The sequence below is a fragment of the Puma concolor genome, chromosome B4 (assembly GCF_028749965.1).
Source record: "Puma concolor isolate L17-30 chromosome B4, mPumCon1.1.hap2, whole genome shotgun sequence".
Lineage (NCBI taxonomy): Eukaryota > Metazoa > Chordata > Mammalia > Carnivora > Felidae > Puma > Puma concolor.
This window is the reverse complement of record NC_141673.1, coordinates 115,089,407-115,108,257: the sequence shown is the minus strand read 5'-3', so window position 1 is coordinate 115,108,257 and position 18,851 is coordinate 115,089,407. Positions and strand designations below refer to the sequence as shown.

Sequence of the window (18,851 nt, the reverse complement as noted above, 5' to 3'; positions counted from 1 at the left end):
AAATAAAGCTGGGAGAACAGAAAGCATTTAAAACAAGGGGTCACATGAGACTGCACAGAGAATAAATGTAGAAGGCAGCCGAGGACTAAGCCCTAAAGAATGCCAACTTTTGGAGACCATAAAGAAGAGAAGATAACAAAAGAGACTTTGTAATTTTGTGTGTATTTTATGCTTTCCAGTGTAAGAGAGACTGGAGACTTAGAACTGCAGAAAGACATAGCTAAAACTGATGGAGGGAAGTTATAGAGAGATAGATTTCTGCACAGTGTAATGAGCACTACGATGAATAAGTTGTTAAGTAACTCTTATTCTTCTTCATAAAACAGCTGGAATTACAGTTAACCCTTGAATAACATGGGTTTGAACTGTGGGGGGTCCACTTACATGTGGATTTTTTTTCCATACAGTATCATACTGTAAATGTATTTTCCTTACAATTCTCTTAATAACATTTTCTTTTCTCCAGCTTACTTTATTGTAAGAACACAATATATCACACATATAACATACAAAATATGTGTATGTGTTAATCGACTATTTAGTTACTGGCATGTCTGCCTGTCAACAAGAGGCTATTAGTAGTTAAGTTTTGAGGGAGTCAAAAGCTGTATGTGGATTTTTGACTTTGGGGTGGGGCAGGACCCCCAAAGCCCACATTGTTCGAGGGTTGACTGTATTTTATATCCACCAAGTCCACACCCAGTCATCATTATCTTCAAAAACCACCTTTCAAAGTCACATGCCTCCTCTTTTTCTGAGTCCCGACCTATTGACTGAACCTGGATAGCTGCATTTCAACATGTCAGCTGCTCCATTACCCCATCTCTGGCCTCTGGCATTTGTCCTAGCTTCTGGATCCAAATTTTCACCCCCAACTAACAACTTCTAGTTGCCCAGCACTGACCAGGAGGCAGGTTGAGATCATGTTTCCCAGAGCTGCCAGAAGTTCTTGGCTTGTGATCAATGAAGCACACAATGAGTGAGTGCTCAGCAGTTAATCAAGTGACAGAGAACAACTGACACGTTAGGGAACTGTAGAATGAGCCAGATCAAGGCTGGAACAGGGACCAAGAGATTGTACTCCAGGCTAGTCACCCCAGGGGAATCTGCTCTAGGTCACCCAGTGTGATCAGACATCCTTTAACCCAGAAGAGTTGAGTGCTCTAAAGTTTACCATGTATCCACGGACTAAGAGTTTCCTGGAAGCTGATCACATTATGAACCAAACAGGAGGTACTTTACACCACACTTCAGCGCCCGTTCGTTCTGCACCAAACTCTCAGGTGCAGCCTAGAGATATTGTTACTTTCCCCACCACATCTAGAAAAAGGAATTCAAACTATTTTTGTGTTTGGGAAGATTAAATGAGATCATAAATAAAGTGGCTGGGACATAGAAAGTGCTCAATACATAATAGCTACTCACATTTATACTTTAGATGACCACAAAATAACAGTCAGGCAGCTGAATGGTAAAGTAGGTCTCTAAAAACTACTTTTAATGCTCTTCTTTAGCACAAAAGAATAATAAAAGGGTTTTTTTGTTTGTTTTTTATGTATGAACTATCATATGACCGATGGAATTTAAACTTGTCCCAAAAAAGCTCTCTTCCATTTTTCTGAACTTCCTAGCCAAGATTTAGCAAAAGGATGTTACACAAAAAACAAGTAAAGATGTCATTCTAATAATACAAGATTGATAACACCAATTCTAAATAAATACCATCAAGCAAAACAGAAATCTTCAAGCCTAATAATTATTCTGCAATGATCACTCAGGCCTGGGTTTGTTGTTTTAAATGTCTACATCCTTCAAGTATAATATATTTCTATTTCCCTTTATTAAATTTAAGTTTAACTAAAATCATTAAAGTTGGCAACAGAAGCAGGAAACCATTTATAAGGCCAGCATGGCTATTTTATCTTTATTAATGAAAAGTTATGTAATAGTTTCAGCAAACTACAGAGTTCCATTCTTGTAGTCTTTTAATATTTATAGAAATCTAAAAGAGCTATACTGCTAGAGTTCATTTTTGAAACTGAGAATTTCTATTATCTGACAGCAATCAATTATTTTAGCTCAATTACAGAAATGGCTATTTAAGAGTTCTGTTCATCTTTATTCATATTCCTTAACAATAGGTCAACTGTGTCTAGTACTTGACCTAGAAGCTTACATAGATGTAACTGAAGGGTCTCAACTCCAAACTGAGTCCCATCACTGGTCTTTTTGCCTCCAATAGTACATTAAAGAAAAGAGAAGAAAAAGAAAAAACAGTGCACTGGGAACCATTTGCAGGTCTTACCTCTGTTAATACAAAGTGCTATACTAAACTACCAAAGACCACAGAAGCACCTTAAAAGAATCAAAGAGCAAGTGTGTAATCAGGTATAAGGAAGTCACAAACACCATGCCAATATCCAAAAACTAAAATCCCACACCTCCTATAAACTGAAAAGTGAAACCGATGGTCACATATTTCCTTGTATCTCTATTCACAGAATCTGGATTTTTAAAAGATAACTAATAATTTTGATTCCTGAAACTATTGCAGGGAAAAGTTACTTCTAAACTATAATTTTCAAATAAATAAACCTTGATTTTTTTCTGTTTTTTTTTTTTTTTTTTTTTTTTTGTGTGTGTTTTTTATTTATTTTTGGGACAGAGAGAGACAGAGCATGAACGGGGGAGGGGCAGAGAGAGAGAGAGACACAGAATCGGAAACAGGCTCCAGGCTCCGAGCCATCAGCCCAGAGCCTGACGCGGGGCTCGAACTCACGGACCGCGAGATCGTGACCTGGCTGAAGTCGGACGCTTAACCGACTGCGCCACCCAGGCGCCCCGATTTTTTTCTGCTTTAAATGAATTTTTATTTTGGAATAATTTTAGAATTACAGGAAAGTTACAAAGATACAACAGAGTTCCTGTATCTCCCTCACTCAATTTCCCCTAAAGCTGACATCTTACATAGCCACGGTTTTGTCAAGACTAAGGAATTAATGTTGATATATTGCTATTAATTAAGCTATAGGTTTTAATTGGATTTCACCTGTTTTTTCACTAATACCTTTTTTTTTTTCAGTTCTAAGATCTAATCTAATAATAATTATTATATTTTTATATATTACATATCTTATTATATAATATATATTTTATATATCTATATTATACTTCTATATATTTATATTTATATGTTATATTATTTATAAAGTAAATATTTTATAGTTACATATATATTTATATTATATACTTATATATTTTATATTTATATTTATGTTTATATGTATCATATATATTTTATTATATATTTATTTTATTTTATAATATATATATTTTTTATATTTTCAGCGCTTTAAGTATTTTCTAGTGCTTTAAGGTGCCAAGCTTATGTGTCTTATTAAATGTCTTCACTATAAATACTACAGAAAATAAACGTACAGGCTCCCTGGAAAATATGACTTATTGGATATTAGAGAAATGTTATACTATGATTCATGTAAACATAATATTTCTACTAACATTTTACTGAGGAGAAAAAGAGATAAATCACTTTGTCAGGAACCTATGAGATCAAATTATTTAATGTTTCATAAATATGCTTGTCTCTTACCTATCTCCTAAGGCTCCAGTAAAGAGTCATAAGATATACAGTAAATCCTTTTAATTAATCCTGTAATAGAATATAAAGTATTATTATAAGCATATTCAAATAATCCATTTTTATCAAACATATGTAGAAACTGCCTTCTTTTCATTCTCAAATTTAATTTTTAATTACTGTATATTTTTATTAAGATATCACAATAACTAACTTAAGGGAGAATATAATTCACTAAATTTATTACACCTCTTTAGTTTAAAAATGAAAGCATGCAAAATTTAATAAAAGTTTTAAGACAAACAGAAAATGTACCAGAAAAAAAAAAGAAATGCCAAATGAATAAAACTGACTAGGAAGAATGCTTCGCATTCTTTTCCATGTACATAATGCCGTGCAAATTACTAAACAGTCACAAACAAGTGAATCATATCGAGGACACAGACTTTTGATGGGAAAATGGTAATCCAGAGTTTGGAGTTAGGAGGTTTCTGAAAAACTACATGTCTGGCAAAGTGTCCGTGTGTGTCAGTTTGCCTGAGATGGTCCCAATTTATGCCTGTTGTTCACAGTGTCCCACTCAATGTATTATTTATCTTAGATTTTCTTAGTGCTTTTTTTTTTTTTTTTTTAATGGTAGCAGTATAATAAGCCTGGGTTTTCACTTTTAGGTTCTGCCATTATCTTGTGGAGCAGTATGAGATGCATGTGCAGAGAACCCAGCTGCCAATTAACATGTGGTTAAATCTGAAAGACTTTAAGCATAAAGGCATTTCTGGATGGGCTATAACTCATACCTCATTCTCAAAAACAATACCTAAGCCAGTTTCAGGGGAAAAAAAAAAAAAAAGTGCACTCAGGCAGGAATAGCTGGAGACAATTAACTCCTTCAGCCTTGAATGGAGGTGGAAGAAATATTCAATACTGCTGCCCCTGCTTATGACTAGTTCAAAGACCATATTAAGAAAAGCAGATGGAGATGTTTTACATATTACTCTATAAAGAATGACTTTTCATTTAGATCAAATGAATGCTCTTTAAACTTCTCCCTCTCGGGGCGCCTGGGTGGTGCAGTCGGTTAAGCGTCCGACTTCAGCCAGGTCACGATCTCGCGGTCTGTTAGTTCGAGCCCCGCGTCAGGCTCTGGGCTGATGGCTCAGAGCCTGGAGCCTGTTTCCGATTCTGTGTCTCCCTCTCTCTCTGCCCCTCCCCCGTTCATGCTCTGTCTCTCTCTGTCCCAAAAATAAATAAACGTTGAAAAAAAAAAATTTTTAAACTTCTCCCTCTCAATTCTAATTACAATTTATCTTCTTTACACAAAGTGACAGCTGTTATTTTGATGGCTCTATTAGCAGAAGAAATTCACAATTAAATGATGTCAGCTTTCTATCAGTGTCAGGAGATACATCAAATAGAAAACTCAGTTAATTCCCCCTTTTTTTTCTTACTGATTTAGAGAGTAATTCAATAAAACAATATGCATACAAATGTACTGTTAGGCTAATAACATACAGAAATTTTATATATTTGCAATAACAGCATAAAGGAAGCAAGTGAGAAGAAAGTTGTATTAGAGTAAGGATATAACACCAGATGGGAACTCAAATCCACAGAAATATAAGAGAATGAAAAATAGGCTGATTATAGCTAACTCTATAAATACATATTTGTTCTCCTTTCTTCTCTCAGCTTCTTTAAAAGAGACATAGGATTATATAAAGTAAAAATTATAACAATATATTGTTGGGTTTCTATAGTATATACATAGAAGATGTATAATAATAGTAGGAAAAAGTGGGGAGAGAGAAAAATGGAGCTATACAGGAGAAATGTTTATTTTACTGAGTATAAGTAAAAATGAGAAGTAGATTCTTCTAAGTTAAAATGTATATTGTAAAACCTAGAGCAAACACTAAGAGAATAATTCAAGATGTATAATTTAAAAATGATTAAAGGACTCAAAATACCACACTGGAAGATATTCACTTATTTCAAAAGAATTCACTTAATTTAAAAGAATTCAAGAGAACAAAGGCATGAGACCTACAGAAAACAAAAAGCAAAACAGCAGATGTAAATCCAACCATATCAATAATATTAATTGTGAATGGATTAAACAACCTAGTCAAAAAGCAGAAATTATCAGATTGTATTTTTAAACATCCAATGACAGTTGACCCTTGAACAACATGGTTTGAACTGAACAAGTCCACTTAACATGTGGATTTTTTTTCAATAAATACACTATAGTACTGTAAAAATCTTCCTTATGATTTTCTTAACAACCAACATTTTCTTTTCTCTAGCTTACTTTATTGGAATATATACCAAATAATATACAACATATACAAAATATGTCTGTTATGTTACTGGTAAAGGTTTTTGGTCAACAATAGGTTAAGTTCTTTGGAGTCAAAAGTTTTATGTGTTGGATGCCTGGGTGGCTCAGTTGGTTACAGGTCCGACTCTTGATTTTAGCTCAGGTCATGGCCTCACCGTCCACAGGATCGAGTCCCACATAGGGCTCTGTGCTGACAGCATGGAGTCTGCTTGGGTTTCTCTCTCTCTCTCTCTCTCTCAAAATAAATAATAAAAAATTATTTTAAAAAGTTTTATGTAAATTATCAACTGTGCAGAGAGTCAGCACCACAACCCCCGTGTCATTCAAGGGTAAAACTGTATATACAATATGCTGTCTACAGGAGACACATTTTATGTTCAATGATACAAATAGGTTGAAAGTAAATGGAAAAAAAAAGACACACTATGCAAAGAAGAACCATGAGAATCAGAAAAAACAAACTTTAAAACAACAACAAAAGAACTGAAGGAATAAACAATTCAAAAATGAAATTGGAAGATGTCATATCCCCTTTCAATATTAGATGAACAACCAAGAAGAAAATACACAAGGAAATAAAAGATTTGAAAAAAAACTATAGGTCAACTAGACCTAAAAGACATCTATATGATACTCCACCCAAGAATACAATACACATTTTTCTCAAGTGCACATGAAACATTCTCTAAGGTAGACTGTATTCAAGGCCATGTACCAGCCTCAATAATTTAAAGTGATTAAAATCATGCAGACTGTTCCATGACCACAATAGGATGCAATTAGAAATCAGTAACAGAAGGAAATTCTAGAAAATATGTGGAAATAAAACAATACACTGCTAAATAACCAATAAGTCAAAAAAAATCATAAAGGAATTGGAAAACTCCCTGACATGAATGAAAACAAAAACACAACATGCCAAAACCTATGGGATACAGCTAAAGAAAGCAGTGCTTAAAGTAAAATTTATCATTGTAAATACTTATGTTAAAAAAGAAGATCTCAAATGAATAACCTAAATTTCCATCTTAAGAACTGAGAAAAAGAAGAGTACACAGAAAAGCAAGCAGAATTAAGGGAATAATAAAGATTGAAGTGCAAAAAAAAAAAAAATGCAATAAAGAATAAAAAAACAAAAAAGAAAATCAATGCAAACAAAAGTTGTTTCTTTGAAAAGATCAACAAAATTGACAAATCTTTAGCTAGAGTGACTGAGAAAAAATAAAGGTACACACAAATTACCAGAATCAGGAATGAACAAAAGAACATTACTATTGCCTTCCAGAAATAAAAGTTATTATAAAGGAATATTATGAATAACTGTACATCAACCAATTGAGTACTTGGATGAAAAGAACAAATTATTATTTTTTTTTAATGTTTATTTTTGACAGACAGGAGAGACAGAGCATGAGCAGGGGAGGGGCAGAGAGAGAGACAGAGACACAGAATCTGAAGCAGGTTCCAGGCTCTGAGGTGTCAGCACCTCTCTCAGCACAGAGCCCGACGCGGGGCTTGAACTCATGAGCCGTGAGATCATGACCTGAGCAGAAGTTGGACGCCTAACCGACTGAGCCACCCAGGTGCCCCAAAAAGAACAAATTCTTAAAAAAACAACTACAACTGACAGAGAAAACATACAAACTCTGAATAGGCCTGTAACAAATACAGATTGAGTTAGTAATTAAAATACTTCCAACAAATATAAGTACAGACCCAGAGGGCTTCACTGGTAATTCTACCAAACCTTTAAATGAGAATACCAATCTTTAAAGAAGTCTTCCAAAACAAACCAACCAAACATATACATGAGGAGAGAACACTTCCACAAGGCCAGTATTACTTGATACCAAAACTAGACAAAGACATAAGAAAACTATAGACCAACATTCTTTATGAATATAGATGCAAAATCCTCAACAAAATACTAGCAAAGCAAATCCAGCAATATGTAAAAATGATTAAAACCACAACCAAGTAAGATTTACCCTAGGAATGCCAGGTTGGTTCAATACCCACCGACCAAGAAACCCAATCAATAATATATTAACTAAATTAACTAATACTACATTAATGAAATTTTTAAAAAATACATGATAATATCAATAAATACAAAAAGAGTATTTGCCAAAATCCAACACTCTCTTATCACAAAAAGCATTCAACAACCAGGAATAGAAAGGAACTTCCTCAACCAGACAAAAGACATCTATAAAAACTCACAGCCAACATCATACTTAATAATGAAAGACTGAATGTGTCCCTCCTACAATTAGAAACAAGAGAATTGTGTCCTATTTCTTACCATTTCTACCTAACAGTTCACTGCAAGTTCTAACCAATACAACTAAGCAAGAAAAAAACAAAAACAAACAAACAAAAAAAGATCCAGATTGGAAAGAAGTATAACTATCTCTATTCGTAGATGACAGAGTTTTGTGTGAAGAAAATCCTAAGGAATCTACTTTAAAAAAAGTTTTTAGAATAACCATGCTCAGCAAGGTTGCAGGATACAAGAATATACCAAGAAATTCTTTTTTTTCTATACAACCACAATAACCAATCCAAAATTGAAATGATAAACTTAAGAAAGCAATTCCATTGAGAAGGAAGATTAAAATAGGGAAGATTTTAATTGAGAAGATTAAAACACTTTAGAATGTATTTAACAAAAATAGTATAAGACTTGCACAGTGGAAACTACAAAATACTGTTAAAAGAAATTAAAGACAACTTAAATGGAAAAACATGCCATGTTGATGAACTGTTAAGACTCAATATTGTTAGGATGTCAATACTCCCATATTGGTCTACATATTTGGCACAATTCCCATTACGATCCAAGATGTCTTTTCTCCAAAAATTGACAAACTTTTACTAAAATTCATATGGATATGCAAGGGACCTAGAAGAGCCAAACAATCTTAAAAAAGAAAAAGAAAGTTGGAAGACTCACATAACCCGATTTCAAAACTTACTATATAGTTACAGTAATCAACACAGCATGGTACTGGCATAGACATTTCTCCCAAGAAGATTTACAAACATCTAATAAACATATGAGAAGATGCTCAACATCATTAACCACTGGGGAAATGCAAGTAAAAATCACAATACATTTTTAATCAATTTGATATTCAATGAGACACGACTTCATGCCTATAATCAAAAATAGAAATAACAAGTACTGATGAAGATGTGGAGAAATTAGAATCCTCTCCATTGCTGGTGGAAATGAAAAATGGTACAGTCAATTAGAAAAACATTTTGGCAGTTCCTCAAAAGTCTAAAAGATAGAGTACCATTTGACCCTGCAATTCCCACTACTAAGTAAGTACTCAAGGAAAATGAAAACGTACACCCACTCAAAAACTTGAACATAAATATCATAGCAGCATTAATCATAATAGCCAACAAGTGGAAACAACCCAAATGTCTATCAACTGATGAATGGATAAACAAAATGTGGCATATCCATTCAATGGAATAGTATCCAACAATAAAAATTAAATTATTAATAGTAATAATATAATATTAATTAAAATATTAATATATGTTACATCATGAATGAACCTCAACACACTATACTAAGTGAAAGACCACATACAGTAAGATTCAACTTACACGAAAAACCAGAATAAGCAAATGTATAGACTGAAAGTAGATTATGGTTGTCAGGCTGGGTTGATTGGAAGAATAGGGATAGGCAGTGACTGCCAACAGGTATAGTCTTCTTTTAGGGGGTGATGGAAATGTCTTAAACCTAGATTGTAGCAATGGTTGTATAATACTGTGACTACACTAAAACCACCTAATTGTATACTTTAAATGGGTTAATTTAATGACATGGAAATTGTATTGCAATTAAAATGTTCTTATTTTAGTTGAAACCAAACTATAGTGCCTAAGGAAGCTAATTAACTCCACAAATAATTTTTTAAAAACTTAAGTGATTATTATGAATATTCAGATAATGATCACTTAAGAGAGAAGAGAGGATTGTGATTGACACAGGACACATGGAAGAGTTTTAAGGATGATGGACAAAGTTCTATTTCCTGACCTGGGTGTTATCAGCATTGCAATAATTCAGTAAACCATGTATTTTATAATGTTTCTTATAGCATATGTTTTATTTTATAATAAAAACACATTTTTAAGGGTCATATTTGGATTTTTTAAAATATAATTTATTGTCAAATTGGCTTCCATACAACACCCACTGCTCACCCCAACAAGTGCCCTCCTCAATGCCCATCACCCATTTCCCCCTCTTCCCCACCCCCCATCAACCCAGTTTGTTCTCTGTATTTAAGAGTCTTTTATGGTTTGCCTCCCTCCCTTTCTGTTTGTAACTATTTTTTCCCCCTTCCCTCCCCCATGGCCTTAAGTTTCTCAAGATCCACATATGAGTGAAAACATATGATATCTGTCTTTCTCTGACTTGTTTCACTTCGTATAATACTTTCCAGTTCCATCCACATTGCTGGAGGATTTCATTTTTTTCTCATTGTGGATTTTTAAAAAATAGGAATTTGAGATTATATCCTAATCATCTGACTAAACTATTTGCTAAGACAATAATGAAAATATCCTCTATCTGTATACATTTATTGAGCATTTGAAATGTGGCTGGCATGACTGAGGAACTGAATTCAAAAAAAAAGTTTTTATTGAAGTATAATTGACATACATGTTATATTAGTTTCAGGCATACAACAGTGATTGTCAAATGTATGCATTATACAGTGTTCCTCATGCCTAAGTGTAGTTATCATCTGTCACTATACATTATTACAATGTTATTGACTACATTCTCTATGCTGTGCTTTTCATCTTTATGACATTTATTTTATAAATGTAGTTTTATACTTTTTAATCCCTTTAGCCTATTTTATCCATTCCCCTCTGGCAACCACCAGTTTTGTTCCCTGTATTTACGAGTCTGTTTCTGGGTTTTTCTTGTCTGTTTTGTTTTTTAGATTCCACATGTAAGTGAAATGATAGGGTATTGGTCTTTGACTTATTTCACTTAACATAGTACTACCTCTAAGTCCATCCATATTGTTACAAGTGGCAAGATCTATCATTCATTTTTATCGATCAGTAATATTCCACTGTGTATACACTACCTCTTCTTTAACCATTCATATACTGGTTTTCCATATCTTGGCTATTATAAATAATGTTGCAATAAACATAGGGGTGCACATATCTTTTCAAATTAGTGTTTTTGTTGTCTTTGGGTAAATACCTAGTAGTGGAATTACTGGATAGTATTTCTATTTTTAGTTTTTTTAGGAACCTCCATAATGTTTTCCACAGTGGTTGTACCAATCTACATTCCCACCAAAAGTGCACAAGAGCTCCCCTTTCTCCACATCCTCGCCAACTCTTATTATTTCTTGTCTTTTTGATACTAGCCATTCTGACGGGTGTGAGGTGATACTTCATTGTGGTTCTGATTTGCATTTTCCTAATGATTACTGATGCTGAACATCTTTTCCTGTGTCTGTTGACCATCTGTATGTCTTCTCTAGGAAAATGTCTATTCAGGTCCTCTGCCCATTTTTAATCAGATTACTTGGGCGATTTCTGCATTGAATTATCTAAGTTCTTTATATATTTTGGATATTAACCTCTTAGAAATATCGTTTGCAAATATCTTCTCCCATTCAGTAGGCTGCCTTTTCATTTTCTTGGTAGTTTTCTTTGCTGTACAAAAGCTTTTTTGGTGTAATCTCATTTAGTCTTTTTTTTTTTTTTTTTTTTGCTTTTGTTTCCCTTGCCTCAGGCAACACACCCATAAATATGTTGTGAAGGCCATGAAGTCCAAGAGATTACTGCCTATGCTTCCTATGCTTTCCTTTAGGACTTTTATGGTTTCAGTTCTCACATTTAAATCATTAATCATTTCGAGTTTATCTTTGTGTATTGTTTAAGAGTGGTCCTGTTTCATTCTTTTACATGTAGCTATCCAGTTTTACCAATACCATTTGTTGAAGAGATTGTTTTTTCCCCATTGCATATTCTTGCCTCTTTTGTCATAGATTAATTGACCATATAAGCTTGGTTTCTTTCTAGGCTTTCTATCCTGTTCCAGTGTGTGTGTGTGTGTGTGTGTGTGTGTGTGTGTGTGTGTGTGTGTGTGTGTGTGATACTGTTTTGGTTACTACAGCTTTGTAGTATATCTTGAAATCTAGGATCTTGGTATCTCTAGCTTTGTGCTTTCTCAAGATTTTTTTTGGCTATTTGAGGTCTTTTGCAGTTCTATACAAATTTTGGGTTTTTTTTTTTGGTAATTATATAGTTTATTGATGTGTTCACTGTCTTACCTCATCCATTATGGTATAATTTCCCTGAAGGCAAGAAGTAAATCTGTTTTAATCACTATTATATACCCCCACCACCACACTAATGTATTCCTTAGCACTTACAATATCTCAAAGAATCATTAAAAATATCAGCAGTACATAACTAAGAAAAAAATTGTAATTATATGAGCTGGAAATTTTATAATTGTTCTAGTTCTATGAAAAATATAGTTGGTATTTTGAAAGGAAGTGCATTGAGTCTGTAGATTGTTTTGGGTACTATGGACATTTTAACAATATCAATTCTACCCATGAGTATGGTATATCTTTCCATTTGTTTGAGTCATCTTCAATTTCTTTTTTCAACGTCTTATAGTTTTCAGAATATAGGTCTTTCACCTCTTATGTTAAATTTATTCCTACGTATTTTTTTGGCACAACTGTAAATGGGATTTTCTTAATATCTTTTTCTGCTAGTTTGGTATTAGTGTATAGAAATGCAACAGATTTCTATATATTAATTTGTATCATGCAACTTTACTGAATTCATTTATTAGTTCTAATAGTTTTTTGGGGTTTTCTATATATGAGTATCATGTCACTCTTAAGTAGTGAAGTTTTATTTCTTCCTTACCAATCTGGATGCCTTTTATTTTTTTTTCTTGTCTGACTGCTGCAGCTATGACTTCCAGTATATGTTGAATAAAAGTGGTAACAGAAGACATCCTTGTCTTATTCCTGATCTTACAGGAAAAGCTTTTAGTTTTTGCAACTGAGATAATGTTAGCTGTGGGTGTGGGTTTGTCATATATGATCTTTATCATGGTGAAGTATGTTCCCTCTAAACCCACTTTGTGAAGACTTTTATCATGAATGGATGTTGAATGTTGCCAAATGCTTTTTCTATATCTATTGAGATGGTCATGTGGTTTTTACCCTTCCTCTTGTTAATGTGATGAACCATGTTGACTGACTTGCAGATACTGAACTCTCCTTGTACCCCTAGAATAAATTCCATGTGATCGCTGTGAATGATTCTTTTAATATATTGTTGAACTTAGTTTGCTAATATTTTGTTGAGGATTTTTGCAACTATGTTCATCAGGTATTCCTGGCCTATAGTTTTCTTTTTTTGTAGCATCTTTGTCTGGTTTTGGTATCAGGGTAATGCTGTCCTCATAAAATTAACTTGGAAGTTTTCCTTCTTCTGTTTCTTGAAATAGCTTAGGAAGAATCAGTATTAACTCTTTTTAAATGTTTGGTAGAACTCAACTGTGAATCTACCTGGTCCTGGGCTCTTGTTTGTTGGTAGATTTTTTACTACCAATTCAATTTATTACTAGTAATCAGTCTGTTCAATTTTTCTATTTTTTTCCTGATTCAGTTTTGGAAGATCATATGCTTCTAGGAAGTCACCTGTTTGTTCTGTTATCCAACTTGTTGGCATAAAATTCTTCATAGTAGCCTATTATAATCCTTTATATTCCATGATGTCATGACCTTCATACAGTGTCAGTTGTTATTTTTCCTCTTGCATTTCTTATTTGAGTCCTCTCTTTTTTTCTTGACAAGTCTGGCTAAAGGTTTATCAATTTTATTTATCTTTTCAAAGAATCACTCTTGGTTTCATGGGTCTTTTCTATTTTTTTAGCCTCTATTTCATTTATTTCTGTTCTGATCCTTATTATCGCCCTCTTCTACTAACTTTGGGTTTGTTTGTTCTTTTTTCAAAGCCCTTGGTGTAAGGTTAGATTGCTTATTTGAGATTTTTCTTATTTCTTGATCTATAACTGTATCACTACAAACTTTCCTCTCAGAACTGCTTTTAGTGCATCCCAAAGATTTTGAACTGCTATGCTTCCATCTTCATTTGTCTATATGTATTTTTTCATTTTGTCTTTGATTCTTCGTTGACCCACTGTTGTATAGTAGCATGCTGTTTAGCCTCCATGTGTTTGTGTGATTTTCCAGTTTCCTTCTTGTAATCAATTTCTAGTTCTACACTGCTGTGATTGAAAAAAATATGCTTGATATGCTTTCAGTCTTCTTAAACTTGAGACTTATTCTGTGGCCTAACAAATGATCTATCCCGGAGAATGTTCCATGTACACTTGAATGTGTATCCTGGTGTTTTGGGATGGGATGTTCTGGATATATATGTTAAGTTCATCTGGTCTAATATGCCACTCAAAGTCACTTTCTTTTTTTTTAATTTTTTTTTTCAACGTTTTATTTATTTTTGGGACAGAGAGAGACAGAGCATGAACGGGGGAGGGGCAGAGAGAGAGGGAGACACGGAATCGGAAACAGGCTCCAGGCTCTGAGCCATCAGCCCAGAGCCCGACGCGGGGCTCGAACTCACGGACCACGAGATCGTGACCTGGCTGAAGTTGGACGCTTAACCGACTGCGCCACCCAGGCGCCCCTCAAAGTCACTGGTTCTATCCTATGTCTATACTGTCCAATTATTGAGCACCTGAAATGTGGCTAGCATGATTAAGGAATTGAATTGTTAATTTAATTCTAACTAGTTTAAATTCAGATATAAATAATCATATGTGGCTGATGGCTACCACATGGACAATGCAAGCTTAGAGCATACAACTACTACGAAATTTTTGGCAGATATATATTTTCAAAAATAGTGGATAAATAAGCTAACCTTTAAAACATTGAAAATAAAATCTATATGTAACAGAGATGGCAGCTTTATAATAACCATCACTTTTTAAAATCTGCATAGAATTCTCAACAAGCAATGAAATAGGGAGTGTATATATATATATATATATATATATATATATATATACACACACACTCCCTATTTATATATATATATACATATATATATACATACACACATATATAATATACATATCATATATATATACACATGCATATATGTGTAGATATATATATCAGAAAATTTTGCAATCAGTTGTGCTTATCCTACTTGGCAGAGTTCTTAATATGCCCAAAAACTTAACAGCAGCCCTATTTCCAGATTTCACCCTAACTCTCCAGGAAATAAAAAAGGTAACCTAATTTGAACATCACCCATGTGGTTTCTACAACCTATCACCAACCCCTATAAATTCTCTAAGAACCATAAATTCCACCCAGCATCCTGAACAAATCCAACTATATATAAAGTCTAAGGTGTTTCTGTCACCCTCCTGTTTGTTTCCGAGTCCTAAGTTTTTCAGATTTGATTTTATGACCAGTTTCTATCAGTAAAAATGATCCTTAATATTCATTTGACAAACATTTCTTATTATGTTAGGTGCTATATTAGGAAACAGATGAAAAGTACAATCTTTGTCCTCATAGAAATTATAGCCTAGAGGGAGCAAGTACCCAATAAACCTGCAGAACTGAATAGTGTTTCAGTACTAAATGAGTACCATTTATATACCTCTATGGTTGTACAGAAAGGAACGCCTAATCTCCAGGAATAGAAAAGGAAAGGGACCAGGGAAGTGAGGCAATAGCAGAGGCATCCTTGGGCTAAGTCTTGGAAGATAAGCAAGACCTACCAAAGCAGCGAAGGGGGAAGGAGAAATGTTTCAGGCAAAGAGAAAACATGCAAAGGCTCAAAAGCCCAAGAGAAGAATTAAGTCAAGCTCAATACTGAAGTACAGTAAAGAAGAGGGGAGAAAAAGCAAACACTAGACAGGTGGGTAGACATAATCCTGAAGCTCTTTGCTTGCATGGCGTGGAGTCTGGATTTTATCTGGAGGGTTTAACAGCCCAAAGAATTCTGAGCTCAGGAATAATATGATCAGACTTGCATTAAAAAAAAAAAAAACCACTCTGCAACAGTATGAAGTATAAATAAGAGAAAATATGCAATTGGATATATGACAAGCACTTTAGAGATCATTCCAGTAGCATAAGTGAAAAGAAATGAGTGTTCAAACTAATGCAGAGACAATAGGGATGGAGACAAAAATGATGTACTTGAAGGACATTTAGAGTAGGACACATGAATTGACTATATATGGGGGTAAGGAAGAATAAAAAACCAGGATGAGTTCCAGATTTCTTACTTGACAAAAAAAGACACTGGTATTCATCAATAAAACAGAGAATACAGGAAGAACAAGAAGGGCAGGTTTGAGAGGTAATTTTGAGTTTTGAAACTCGGGAAAAAGGTAGTAGTTAGTAAAATCAATAATATCAAAAGTAAGCTCAAATGTACAAGCCCCAGCTCAGACTTACTGAATTAGAAACTCTAGAGATGGAGCCCAGTCAACTATGTTTTTAATCACCCTCTACATGATTCTGGTGTGTGCTAACCCTACAGAACCAATGGTCTTGCCAAACACTACCGGTAATCGGGTGAAGAATCAGGCAATCAGGTGGGCACTGATGATGACAGAAGGGAAAGGAAAGGTTAAGCAGAATCCAGATTACAGTAAATTTAAGGACTACACTGTAGGAAGAGAAATGGAGACAGCACATGTAGATTCTTTCAATATAGCTTTAAAAGAATGAGAAGAGACACAGGTGATTTAAAAAAGGATGAACAGTGGGGTGCCTGGGTGGCTCAATCAGTTAAGCCACCAACTTCGACTTCGGCCTAGGTCATGATCTCACGGTCTGTGGGTTTGAGCCCACATCGGGCTCTGTGCTGACATCTTGGAACCTGGAGCCTGCTTCTGATTCCGTGTATCCCTCCCTCTCTGTCCCTCCCCTGCTTGTGCACGCTCTCTCTCTCTCTCTCTCTCAAAAATAAATAAATGTTAAAAAAAAAAAAAAGGATTAACAGAATAAAGTCCTCTAAAAGGTAGAAAAAGATTCAGAGCCCAGGCAGAAGGAACTGGCCTTGGAAGGTATGGCAGGCACCAGTGGGTGTCTTCCAGGTCCACTCTCCTTCCTGGACAACAGAATCTTAATTTAGTTCTTCTCTGGGAAGTCAGGAGGGCCACGAATCCTGACTAGTCTAAGCCAATCACAGGACTTCTATATCTCTTGCCACGTACCAGTTTAGAAATGGGCTATATGATGTAAATTCAACTAGTGAAGTCTGCTGAGAGGTTTCTGGAAAAGTGTTTTTTCACTCTTAAAAAAGACATAAAAAAGATGCTATGGCATGAATTTTTGTGCCTCCCTCCACCCTGACAAAATTCACAGATTAAAGCCCTAATCCCCACTGTGATGGTATTTGGGAGGTAATCAGGGTTACATCAGGTTATGAGGGTGGAGCCCTCATATGAGGATGTTCTTAGTTTATAAGAACACTAATACCATTAGTGTTCTTATAAATGAGAAAGAGACTAGAGAGCACTCTCCCTCTGCCATGTGAGGAAACAGCATAAAGGTGGTGGTCTTCAAGCCAGAAAGAGGCCCTCACCAAGAATGTTCGGGCAACTTGATCTTGGACTTCCCAGACTCCAGAACAAAGCAAAATAAATGTTTGTGGTTTGAGCCACCCAGTCTTTGGTATTTTCTACAACAGCCTAAACTAAGACAAGAGACACCTTCCTTTCTTACAATCTTGGGTTCTTTTATACGAGGACATAAAGCTTGGAACTAAAGCTGCCTGTCATCTTCAGACCAGAAGGAGACAAGCCTGAGGACAAAGGCTAACTCATCTAAGATGTTAGAAAAGAAAGACAGAAAGATCCTGAGAGCCTCATGACAGCAGTTAGCTGCTACATGAACCAACTATAACACCATCTTTCTTCCAAATTTCTAGTTATATGAGATCATAAAATTAACTTAATATTTTCAGTTTCAATTGGGTCTTCTGTCACTTGCCAGCTGAAAGCATTCTGATACTGAAAGACATTTTCACTCAGATGGATGTGAATAAAATTAACTTTGCCTATTGGAGACATGGGAATTTGAGGGACTTCCAGACTAAAGTTTCATTTATTAAACAAAATGAAGCTCATATAGATCTATTTTATAAAGGGACAGGCCTTAACAGCTCTATTCTGCTTTAAAATATCTAGTATTTCTCACAATAACAATAGTTAGCCACGAAGAAGATGATGGTGATAACCTCATGATTATTAACGTATTTTTAAAAGCTAGGTATTTAAGCCTTGTTTTGTTTACCTTCTGCATTCCCTTTGACTTCAGCAGTGAAATCATACCAATGTCTTTTACTTTCTGTTTGTAACAATTTTCCGACTTTCTTGGTATATAACATCATACCACAATATAGTTTACAGAGGAAACCTTTAACTTGAAAGAACAAACACTCTGAAAAGCAAACAGTGTATTAAAAGGTTTCTATTTTTATTTCCATACCTTTTCTAAATCTGTTCAAGAAAAGAAAACATTTCAACTACATCTGTGGAAAATCAACACTGTGGCCATGTAGATAAACACTAGAGAAAGTGCAATTTGAACACAAATAACAAAAAGCCCTAGAACTGTATGTGTATCCAAGCAGTCCCCAAATGGTGAAAAATAAAATTGAAAGTTAAATTGTAAGACAGTTTTTGAAGCCCAAAACATTTTTCCTATAGAAACAATGTTACTATGAGTCATTCCAGTCCTGGGCCAGTCCATAAAACCCTTATAAAACCATACGCATAAGACTATTGTTTGAACTACACCCAGGCAGAATAATACTTTTTCCTTT

General features: G+C 34.5%; 1 protein-coding gene across 6 annotated transcripts in view; it reads right to left on the bottom strand.

Moving 5' to 3' along the window:
- ZNF438 (zinc finger protein 438) overlaps positions 1-18,851 on the bottom strand; it is a 179,213-nt gene that overhangs the window by 134,802 nt on the left and 25,560 nt on the right. For 4 of the 6 annotated variants that reach the window (XM_086714639.1, XM_086714636.1, XM_086714635.1 and 1 more), the window contains exon 2: positions 3,611-3,670. The exons of the other annotated variants lie outside the window; for them this stretch is intronic. The gene's annotated coding sequence lies outside the window, so the exon portion shown is untranslated. The remainder of the gene's footprint in view (positions 1-3,610; positions 3,671-18,851) is intronic. 6 annotated transcript variants of the gene reach the window in all.